Genomic DNA, 10,000 nt, shown 5'->3' with positions numbered 1-10,000 from the left:
AAGAGAGGGAGAGAAATATAAAAGAAAGAAAAGAGGTGGAGAGAGAGAGAGAGAGAGATAAAGAGAGGGTGAGATAAGGAGAGAGAAAAAATCAGATACACAGAAAGACAGAAATCGTGGATACATTATGGTCAGACAGAGACGGAGAGAAAGAGAAAGGAGGAAGGAGGAGGAGCTTACGCGTCTCAGAGGGCGGGGTCAAGTGGACTGGGCCGAGGTCAAGGCGGCCAGCGGGGAGGTCAAGATGAAGGTTCCGCTGACCTTTCACCTCTCTCCGTTACACCTCGTGGGGCGAACGGACGCGCTTCGAAAGCAAAACAAACCGCGGTTTTGAAGCACTCGAAGGAAAGATCGAGTTTTTTTTTCTGTTGTCGAATGATCTATGTACGACAGACAGACACATACAGAAAGACAGACCAATGTCCGTTGCTTAGTACGCGGAAAGGACACGGATACATACACAAACAAGTCAAGGAAGCAGACAGACAGACAAACAGACACAGACAGGCAGACAAGTCGTACCAATGTCCTTGTCTAGTACGTGGAAAGGACACTGATCCACGCACAAACATGTCAAGCAAGCAGACAGATAAACAGAGAGACGGAGACACAGACAGACAAACATACAGGTCGTAGTGACGTCCTTATACCGTACGTGGAACGGACACTGGTACAAGGGCATCTCGGATACCGTTACTTGATGGCGTCCTTGAACTCGGTGGAACTAAGAGGGAGAGGAGGATGGGGTGGGAGAGGGGGAGAGGGGGAGAGGGAAGAGGGAGGAGGGGGAGAGGGAGGGGAAGGCGTTCTCCTTTTTGGTTTTGGATTGTTGTTGATCTATCTATCTAAACTCAGCCTCTCTTTTTTTCTATTTATATCTTCTCTCTCTCTCTTCTCTGTTTCTTTCTTCTTCATTTCTCTTCTTCTCTTTCTTTCCTCCTTTCCTTCTTTCTTTTATCCGTCTTTGCTTTCTCTTTCTACCCTTTTCTCCCTTTTTATGAATTTTTTTACTCTCTCTCTCTCTCTCTCTCTCTCTCTCTCTCTTCTTCTCTCTCTCTCTCTCTCTTCTTCTCTCTCTCTCTCTCTCTCTACCTTTTTCACACTCTTTTTATCCATCCTTTTTTAGTCCTCAGTCTCTCTCTCTACTTTTTTCACACTTTTTATCCACCTTTTTTGCTTCCTCTATCTTTCCCTATTTTTCCTTATCTTTTTTTTACAGGCGCAAACGACCAGCTTTTTCCCCTACAAGAAGTAAAGCGTAGAGGGAAGGAGGGGGAGGGGAAGGGGAGAGGGGGAGGGGGAGGGGGAGAGGGGAGAGGGGGGAGGGGAGGGGAGGGAGGGAGGGGAGGGGAGGGGAGGGGAGGAGGGGAGGAAAGAAGGGGGGAGGGGGAGGGAAGAAGGGGGAGGGGGGTAGGAGGAGAGAGGAGAGGGAGAGGAGAGGAGAGGGAGCAGGAGTAGGAGAGGAGAGTGAGAGGGAGGGGGAGGAGGAGGGGAGGGGTGAGGGAGAGGAGGGGAGAGTGAGGAGGGGGGAAGGGGTCGGGGAAGAGGGAGGTTACTAGAGGGCACATGAAGAGGTAAGTGGGGGAGGGAGGAAGAAGAGGGTAAGGAGAGGGAAAGGAGGAGGGTAGAAAGAGGGGAAGGGAGGGATAAGGAGAAAGAGGGGATGGGAGGGATAACGAGAAGAGGGGTAAGAAGGGAGGGGTAGGGGAGTGGTGGAGGAAGAAGGAGGGGAAGGAGAAGGGGAGATGGGAAAGGGAGGGATGGAGCAGAAGTAAATGTTCAGTGTGAAAGGCTTAACTAGCAGGGAGGGGGGGGGGGTAGGAGAGAGAGAGAGAGGGGGGAGGAAGAAAGGATGGAGGAAGTGGAGTGAGCAAGGGGGAGAAGTCGAAATGCAAGACTGAGAAGTGAGGAAAAATGAAGGATGAATGGAGAAAAGAGGGAGAGGAGAGAGAAAAACAGACACAGAAACAGAAAAAAGAGAGACACAGACGCAGATCGAGACAGAGAGACAGAGACAGACTATCAAACAAACAGACAGACAAAAGCATAAACAGACAGACAGACAACGAACCAGAAAGCAAAACATACTTCAAAAACAAGATTAAAAAAACACAAGAAGAGAAAGCAAAAAAAAAAAAAAAAAAAAAAAAAAAAAAAAAAAGTCACACAGACCAATACCACCGGAAGACAAACTAACAGACAGACAGACAGTCGCAATCACCGTCTATTTAACGACCGTTCAGCCTATTTAAGTCTTTCACTCCTCGTCACCTGCCTTCGTAACACCTCTTTCACTTATTTCACTTTGTTGCTTTTCACTCTCTTTCGTCCTCCTAGGTTAACGGATTTCTTGAGTCTTCGTTTTCTTTATTGTTTCCCATTTTCTTTCTTTTTCTTCTTAATTCTTGTCTTTTATCGGATTTTCACCTATTTCTTATCTTCTCTTTTCTTTTTTCCTCTTTTTTTCTTTAATTTCCTAATTATCTTCTTTTGTTTATTGTGTCTACTTTTCCTTCTCTTTTACCCTGATTTATTTTACTTTCTGTTCTTCTTTCCGTCTCGTTTTCTTTGTTTTTCTATTTCATATATTTTTTTCTGTTTTATTTTCTCTTCGTGGCCCGAAGCAAACAGAAAAAAAAACGGAATAAACAAATAAAAGAAACTAAAATATTCCTCGTTTTCTTTTTTTTCTCATCTTCTTTCTCCATTTTCTTTCGCAAAGAATCGATCAACGGTCATCGGTCACATGTCTTTTTTTTCCCTTTCCTCTTTTTTTTTTAACTTAAACCTCATGTTTACCTCTTTGGATTTTCTTAAGTTCTCTTTTTTATCAACTTTTCCTTCTATTTTTTCTTCTTCTTCCCAGACCACAGATGGCGTTTGTGTGTTTTTTTTTTCTCTTTTTTTGTTTTTTTAATGTTCCGCTCCAGGAGAGGGAACCAGGATGAACCAGTTTGTGCATAGATAGGGAGATTAATAGATAAACGGATAGATAGAATGATATGTAGACAGATAGATGGATAAATAGTATTAGATAGATATAGATGCAAGTATAGGATTATATATATCGATATCCATTATCAGTCACAGACACATCCGCACAAAAATATACATATACATACTCCACGTACATGTTTTCAAATGTATGTGTGTAAGTATATCTATATATACATATATACAGGTATACACACACACACACACACACACACACACACACACACACACACACACACACACACACACACACATTATATATATATATATATATATATATATATATATATATATATATATATATATATATATATACATACATATTCATTTACTCATACATTATACATGTGTGCGGGCGCATGAGCATGTTCGCTTCCGAGAACACACACAACCCGCCCATGGCCGCCGCCCTCCATGGACCCTCGACCGCCCACTCCGGCGCCTCATCCAATTTCCTTTCCCTCGCGGCAGTCTCGGAAGAGCGAAGCACCGAGGCAATGGCGCGGAGTGAAGCACGGCGATGAAATTGTTTCATTCACGGGAGAAAGTTCCGCGTGAAGCAGAATACCGGGGTCCGAATAACTCCCTTATTCGCACCGCCGGGCAGGCACACGCGGTCGCCGAGGTAAACAGAACAGTACCCAGAGAAGGAAAAGTTTTAAGGTATGCTTGAAGAATGAACCGTTTTCCGAATATTCCATAATGTAAATAGTTTCTTCTTTTTTTTCTTGTCAGTTTTCTAAAAGATGGCATTCTAGTTTGTTTTTTTCTTGATACTAAATATACTCTAGGATTTTAAAGAAAATTATTTGCATTTTAGATTTTTTACGAGATTTCTAGATAAACATTTCTGCTATCTTAATAACGTGCACAAACAACCGTAGAGTATAGCATCTATCTCTCTACCTGCCTGTCTATCCATATGTCTACCCATCTATCTATCCATACATGCATCTATCCATCTATGCACCTATCCATTTATCTACCTATCTATCTATTCATGTCTATTTATCCATCCATCAGTCTAATACGCAAAATAGTGAAATTCAGCCGCATGAATCTTCTCTCCGAAGCTCCGAACGACTCGAAGCTCCGAAGGGAAGCAATAACTAAGGCAAAATCTTTATTGAAGCTCTTTGTTGAGCAGAGTTATTGCGGCTTAACCGACCCCGCCCTCTTCCGGCCGCCAGTACAGATCGAGGAAATGGTTGAGGGGGGTGGGGGGTAAGGGGGAGGAAGGGATATTGCCTTTCCCTCCCTTTCTTCTGTCTTTGTTTCTTCTACTAATCTCGTCTCTTCTTTTTTCCCTTTTTTTCTTTTCTCTTTGTTTCTATCCTCTTCTTCCTTTCTCTTCTCTTCTCTTTGTAACTCTCCTCTCTTCTTTTCTCTTCACTTTGTATCTCTCCTCTCTTCTCACTTCTCTCTTCTGTTCTCTTTCTTCTCTCTTTTTCTACCCTCCCTTCTCTATTCTCCCACCCTGTGTGCCTCTCTCCCTCTCCCTCTATGTCTCCGTCTCCCTTTCTGTCTCCCTCTCCCTCAGCCTTTCTCTCCTCCCTCTCCCTTTCCCTTTCTTTCCCTCTCCCTCTCCCTCTCCCTCTTTCCCTCTCCCTTTCTCTCCCTCTCCCTCTCCCTCTCCCTCTTTCCCTCTCCCTCTCACTTTCTATCTCCCTTTCTATCTCTCTCTCTCCCTCTCTCCCACACCCTACTTACCACAAACAAAGGAATATCCTGTTTCCTTCGAGAACCTTCTTCCTCAGCCCACCGGTCTTCAGTACCAAAAACACTCACCTATAAATAAAGAGAGAAAAAAAACATGAGAAAATAACGAATTAACGACATAACGAGAGAGAGAAAAAAAGAGACACACATAACGAAATTGAATTGATTAATAATAATGATGTATCACGTACAAAGTAATAATTAAGTGATGATTCATAACACGTGAAAGTACGATAATAAAAAAAAAGGGTACGATAATTTAAGTTAGCGACGCACAACTCCAGCGCGCGTGGTATCGTATGTACCGTTATAATGGACGATAAAATAAAAAACAATAATGAAAATCAAAGACAAAGGAGAGGAAGAAAGAAGAAAGAGTGAATGGCGATTGAATGACAAAGAATATAGGAAAAAAATGTCATTATAAAAAAGAAGAGTGTTTCATTTATTTCAAGAAGTGTCAAAAAAAGGAAAGGGTTTCATTTATTTCAAGGAATGTAAGAAAAAAAAAGTAATTCTTAGAATAAAGGGTTTCATTTATTTCCGTAAAATGAATGATAATTTGAATAAATGAAAATCAAGGTTAATTAAACCGACTTCATAGATATGAGAACAAAATGCTTTGATTATTGAAAACAAAAAAATAAATATTCCTCCATTTGCAAAACGACAAATAAACAAATAAACAAACGATAATCAAATAACAATTTATGCAAATAATATGTTTTTACCAGTATCCAAAAAAAAAGAGAAAAAAACAAGCTATTTATTCTCCATTAAAACGATTCAGTGAAATAAATATCTAAATAAAAAAAAAACGAAATGCCATTATCCAAAAAAAAGAGAAAAAAAAACAAGTTATTTATTCTCCATTAAAACGATTCAGTGAGTATTTAACAGGTGGCCGTCACGTCACGTCAAGCTTTTACATTTACCTAATTTTTCCTAAATTTCTAAGTCGTGGAACAAAACAACGCCTTGGTCTATTCGTCTTTAATCTGTGTGTATTTGTGCGTGTACGTATGTGTGTGTTTATGCATGTATGTATTTCTGTATGTATGTATGGGCGTGTATGTATGTATGTGTATGTATGTGTATGTATGTATGTATGTATGTATGTATGTATGTATGTATGTATGTATGTAGGAATGTATGTATGTATGTATGTATGTATGTATGTATGCATGTATATAAGTATGTATGTACGTGCGTGTATGTATATATGTGCGTATATGTTTGTATACATGTACGCCTTCTGTGCGCTTGTAAGATCGGCCGTTCGTTAGTATGTCGGTTCGCACGCACATGTTCTGTTCTGTAAGCGCGTTTCTACACATGTGCGCGTGGAAGCATATGCAAGTGGAGAGTGTGAAAGCTGTGACGTCATGCTCAAGTCTTCCTACGAGGTACCGTCATTCACACGCGCCCTCTGTCGGCGGATAATCTCACCTTTGAACTCTAACCTTTCTCTTTATGTTGGGTTCAAGGGATAGGCGAGGGGTTGGCTGGATGGGTCTCGACTTCGTGGAAAATCGGCTTAATATCGGTCTCGTTGGTGACGCCATTTTGGTTTCCGTTAAAAAAACAAAAAAAATCAAATCTGTACTCGTTAAAATTTCAAATCTGTATAAAGTCTTCGAAAATACAGATAATTTTTCCCCATTTTTCTTTCAAAATAAACAAAACTCGAGCACCAAAAGCAGAGATAAGCGATGATAATTTTTTTTCCCTCGTCCGAAAGCGTGGCTCCTTAAATATACCCAGTGACCTATTTACTGTCCACACGTGCCCGGCCATGTCCGCCGTGTCACCCAGCGCAGCCAACTTTCGCTTGACTTTTCCCTCTCTCCGTCACCCCTGAACCCTCGTCATGGATGCCACGGCCCCCTTGGTCTCGTTTTTATTAACCTTTTTAAGAAAAACGTGCCCACGGTTAAGGCGGGATCGACAGAAAACGCCGCGGATTCGTGCAGGTTTACGCGAACGCCTTTGTTTTGGTCTCGGAGAGTTAGGCGAACGCTGTTCAGGGTCGAGTGACGCGTTCAACATTTTTGTTATTCCATGATGCTGACTTTTTAGTGCATGAAGGTGCGACCCTCTTCTGTCATGCTCGCGGTCACGCTAATTCAACCGGCAGAACATACCGATACTGGCACGCACGCATGCGCACGCATCCCAAAATCGAGACAACGATGTGCCTCGTCTTCACCGCATGGCAACGAAGAGCGTTATTTGCCATTTCTTTCTCCTGCTCCTTCTCCCTTCCCCCCTTTCTCCTCCCCTTCCTCCTCCTCCTCGCTTCCCCCTTCCTCCCCTTCCTTCCCCTCCCTCTCCTACCCCCACGGATACACACAAAGGAAGATCCCGGAGACCTTCTAACGCAAAAAGGAGCGAGCGAGCGAGAGAGAGAGAGAGAGAGAGAGAGAGAGAGAGAGAGAAGAGATGAGAGAGAGAGAGAGAGAGAGAGAGAGAGAGAGAGAGAGAGAGAGAGAGAGAGAGAGAGAGAAGAGAGAGAGAGAGAGAGAGAGAGAGAGAGAGAGAGAGAGAGAGAGAGAGAGAGAAAGAGAGAGAACAGATAGAGAGAGAGAGACAGAGAGAGAGAGTATTAGATAGAGAGAGAGACTGAGAGAGAGAAAGAAAGAAAGACACACACACACACACACACACACACACACACACACACACACACACACACACACACACACACACACACACACACACACACACACACACACACACAGAGAGAGAGAGAGAGAGAAAGAGAGCCAGAGAAAGAGAAAGAAAGAGATAGAATGAACGAAAGAAAAAGAGAAGGGGGGAAAGAAAGAAAGAAAGAAAGAAAGAGAGAGAAAGAGAATGAAAGAGAAAGAGAAAGAAAGTGAGAGAGAGAGTCCCCATAATACACTGTTCAACCTAGCATAATGATGGGGGGCGGTAGGAGACGCATAACAAATAGACCTGTGAACCCATCCTCTTCCTCAACACATACTGGGTCCTCCCCCCCTCCCCCTCCCTCCCTCCCTCCCTATCTCACCTGCATCTGTGAAAGCATCTTGGGTTGCTATCTGATGTCACCTCTTTTTTAACAGCTGCTATGGCAAAGTTCGAGATTCTTTTGTCGTGTCTTTGTGCAGTTTTACTTTGCCTGCCATCATGTGTTTTTTTTTCTCTCTCTCTCTCGGTCTATTTCCTTTCTTCATTTATCTAATGTTCTTTTCTCTCTGCTAATCTGTTGTCATTTCTCTTTGTGTGTCTGTGTCTGTGTCTGTGTTTCTGTCTCTGTCTGTCTGTCTGTCTGTCTGTCTGTCTGTCTGTCTGTCTGTCTGTCTGTCTGTCTGTCTGTCTGTCTGTCTGTCTGTCTGTCTGTCTGTCTCTCTCTCTCTCTCTCTCTCTTTCTACATATATATATATATATATATATATATATATATATATATATATATATGTATATATATATGTGTGTGTGTGTCTGTAGAGAGAGATATCCTTTCTCACTCTCTATCTCTCTCTCACTCTCTCTCCCTCTCCCTCCCTCTCCCTCTCCCTCCCTCTCTTTCTCCCTCTTTTTCCTCTCCCTCTCCCTCTTCCTCCATCGCTCGAAAAGACCCAAGACAGAAACGTGTACACCAGTTTAACCTTCTCTTCGTGACAGTTAAACACACTTAATCCGATCGTTCTGTATCCGACCCTTCCTGCAGATAGAAAAGAGGACTTTCTCCCGGACTTCTCGACGGCCAATATTCCTCTAAAGGGAAAGAAATAACACGAAGAGAAACAGGTTTTGTGGGTGAGCGGACTGCCAGGGTGCGTGCGGATTCAAAACAGAGAAAAAAAATGGGATGGAAAAAAACAAACGTTGGCATCGTTGCTACGGGGTCGGTTTTAAATTTGAAAAAAAGAGTAGTTTCGTGAAAATTTTGGGATAAGGGAATGGAGATGAAATAAATATTTAAGTATCAGGAGGGGACAAAGTTTCTGTAATAATAATAAGAAAGCTTGGAAAGAGAGGAAAAGGGAGAAGAGGGAGAGAGAGAGAAGGGTGGGAGGGGGGGGAGGGGAGAGAGAGAGAGAGACAGAGACAGAGACAGAGACAGAGACAGAGACAGAGACAGAGACAGAGACAGAGACAGAGACAGAGACAGAGACAGAGACAGAGACAGAGACAGACAGAGACAGTAAGGCAAGCAAGCAGGAATTCAAACTAACAGAAAGAAACAAAACACACCTAAAAAATAAGAGAAAAAAGAGACTAAACACCCTAAAAACAAAGAAAAAAACAATGTAAACAGTAACGATACACGAACTCCCGGAATATGATGGACGCGTTCGTAAATACGGGGCGTAGTCGACACATCCGCATGCACCTACGCGAACGGGGCTAATAACTTCGTGTTTACGTTGGAAGAGACGAGAAGGAGAGAAGCAGAGGTGAGTGAGTGGTGGTGTCTATAGAACGCGTTTGTCTGTCTGCTTGCGTGTACTCGGATGGATAAATGTGGGAGGAAATAAGTGAATGGAAATATTAGAAATTAAGATAAAGAAGAAATGTCTAAAACAAAGGGATGAATAGAGTCTAGGGATATATATGAATGGGAATATTAGAAATTGAGATAAAGAAGAAATGTCTAAAACAAAGGGAAGAATAAAGCCTAAGTAAATAAATAGAATGATAGAAATCCGAATGAGACAGATGTAATACAACCAAAAAAGATGAATAAAGCCTAAGGAAATAAACAGATAGAAATAATAGAAATCGAGATAGAGAAGAAACACAAAAAAACAACAACAAAAGATGAATAAAACCTTTAAAGAAATAAGTGCCCCTGTTCTTAGACTCGAGTACAAAAAGTCTTCAAGAATGAGCTTATGCCGTACATATGGATCTTTGTAAATGGCGCTTAATAACGGCTCTTTTCACCTTTTCGGTTCAATCATCATTAAAGAGGTTGTTACACGGGGGGGGGGGGGTTGTGTCAATCTAACATGCAATTTGAGGCCACAGGGGAAGGGGAGGGAAGGGAGGAGGGAAGGAGGAAGGAGGTGGGAGGGGGAAGGGAGGAGGGAGGAGGGAGAAGGAGGGGGGAGGGGGGAAGGGAGAAGGAGGAAGGATAGGGCGGAAGGAAGGTCAACAATTCGACTGCTATTTGGCTAATCAACACCTATGGTATTGCCCCGTTCTGCTTGACCTCGACTCCTCTTGATCCGTGACCCAACCTCCTCCTGCTCCTTGACCCCGCCCCCTTCTGATCCTTGACCCTGCCTTCGTCTGACCCTTGACCTCTCTGTG

At 42.7% G+C, this 10,000-nt stretch overlaps 2 protein-coding genes across 3 annotated transcripts in view; one reads left to right on the top strand and one right to left on the bottom strand.

Moving 5' to 3' along the window:
* LOC113811920 (epidermal growth factor receptor kinase substrate 8) overlaps positions 1 to 10,000 on the top strand; it is a 533,483-nt gene that overhangs the window by 62,309 nt on the left and 461,174 nt on the right. The window lies entirely within an intron of this gene.
* The window catches only part of LOC113809548 (uncharacterized), a 128,323-nt gene that overhangs the window by 49,571 nt on the left and 68,752 nt on the right, over positions 1 to 10,000 (bottom strand). The window lies entirely within an intron of this gene.

Source organism: Penaeus vannamei, chromosome 6, assembly GCF_042767895.1.
Source record: "Penaeus vannamei isolate JL-2024 chromosome 6, ASM4276789v1, whole genome shotgun sequence".
Classification (NCBI taxonomy): Eukaryota; Metazoa; Arthropoda; class Malacostraca; order Decapoda; family Penaeidae; genus Penaeus; species Penaeus vannamei.
Note: the sequence above shows the minus strand (reverse complement) of the source record. Positions and strands in the feature narration are given on the sequence as shown.